This window comes from Trichechus manatus, unplaced genomic scaffold (assembly GCF_000243295.1).
Source record: "Trichechus manatus latirostris isolate Lorelei unplaced genomic scaffold, TriManLat1.0 scaffold00208, whole genome shotgun sequence".
NCBI classification, from domain to species: domain Eukaryota; kingdom Metazoa; phylum Chordata; class Mammalia; order Sirenia; family Trichechidae; genus Trichechus; species Trichechus manatus.
Genome location: NW_004444144.1, coordinates 2,109,205 through 2,110,862, shown reverse-complemented (window position 1 = coordinate 2,110,862; position 1,658 = coordinate 2,109,205). Strand labels below are relative to the sequence as shown.

Genomic DNA, 1,658 nt, shown 5'->3' with positions numbered 1-1,658 from the left:
CAGAGAAACAGCAAAGACACAGACACCGAGAAGGGCTTCTCTAGCTTGTACAATGCAAGAAACCGCTAGAGCAGTTTGGCACGAAGCTCCTGTCTAAGTTGTCTCAAACACTTCACCTTGGAAATACTCAGGACCCACCAGGTAGATAAAACGAAACAATTTGGTTTGATCTGAACTGGTTTAAGTAAAGCCGCTATGTACTTAGGAATTTTCCCTACGTTCAAAGAAAGTAGGACTCGGTGAACTACTACTACAGGAACAAACGGAGGCTGACAGTGATACAGGCTGAGAAACCTAGGTGCAGAGAGACAACCAAACCCACTGCCGTCGAGGCGATTCCGACTCCTAGTGAGTGTATAGGACAGAGCAGAACTGCCCCGTAGGGTTTCCAAAGTGCAACTGGTGGATTCGAACTGCTGACAATTTGGTTAGCGGCTGTAGCTCTCAACCACTGCGCCACCAGGGCCCCACAGACAGAAAACCAGGGAAAAAAGAAAACATGGTGGGGGAGGGGAGAATGCTGTGGAGCAGGCTGCCATCTCCTGCAACTGTGCGTTCACAGGTCATTTCTCTTTGGCAGCTGCAGGGTCTGTGGGTGCCAGTGATGCAGCCAGGTGGTATTGTGGTACTTGGAGACAGAGCTGCTCATAGTTCTAAAATATTTTTCAGAGGCTGCTGCTCTGAGAAATTACAGCACCACCCCTTCGCATGGTGGAGTCTGGAGGCAGTAGAGACAGGGCTGAGGGTGCAGGGCCTAACAGAAGATAAAACTGGAGAGTATATGGTATCCCCTGGTGGTGCTATATGGGCGCCTCCAACACAAGATCTCTTCTCTAAGGGTTCAGTCACTCAGGGAGAACTGAGATTTGGAACTTTCAAGCTGCAAGAGAACTTGGCAAATTTTTTGGCTTTCAAACTATTTTAGAGAGACCCATAGTGAAAAATACATTTTATATCATGACTCAGAACACATGTAAGTATATAATGCATACACCTGACACAGATGTTCACAATACAACACTTACCATGACCAATATTTTCTATTCTTCTACATTTTTAAAAGCTGGTTCTAACCCACTAAATTGATTTAAGACTCACCAATACGTCACAACCTGATCTGAAAAACAGTTAAACTAGTTATCTCATTTTTAGACCCGCCCAGATACATCCAGCGACTTGCGAATGGCTATGCACTAAATTAGTGACAGAGTTAAAGCCAAAAATTCTGTCTGAGAAGTTCAGACTATTAGTACTTCCACTATATCGTCTCTGACTGTGTAGCAAGCTGCATCACACAGAATTCTAAAATGTATAAGTGAAAGGGAGTCTGGAGGTAAAAATAGGGATTTTTTTTTTTTCTTTTTTTAATAAGTAGTCATTCTTCAAACCTTAGAGCAACCCTAAGATAGGTTTTAACAACAACAATGGAGGTATTCTGGTGAAGGGAGAGCGGCTCTGATCACGAGGCACCTTGCCGAGCCTCCGGTAGATTTCAGAACCAGGGCTTAATGCTTTGAGTTGGACTCCATCAAATCAAATCACTTGACAAACAAAATCAACCAGTCAAATCATTTGACAACCAGTTGAATCACTTGACCGCCAGTCAAAACACCTGGCAACCAGTCAAATCACTTGACAAACAAAACGCAATTTCTTTT

At 43.8% G+C, this 1,658-nt stretch overlaps 1 protein-coding gene across 1 annotated transcript in view; it reads right to left on the bottom strand.

Annotated features, from left to right (window-relative positions):
* Positions 1-1,658, bottom strand: part of LOC101346268 (all-trans-retinol 13,14-reductase-like) — a 25,822-nt gene that overhangs the window by 21,838 nt on the left and 2,326 nt on the right.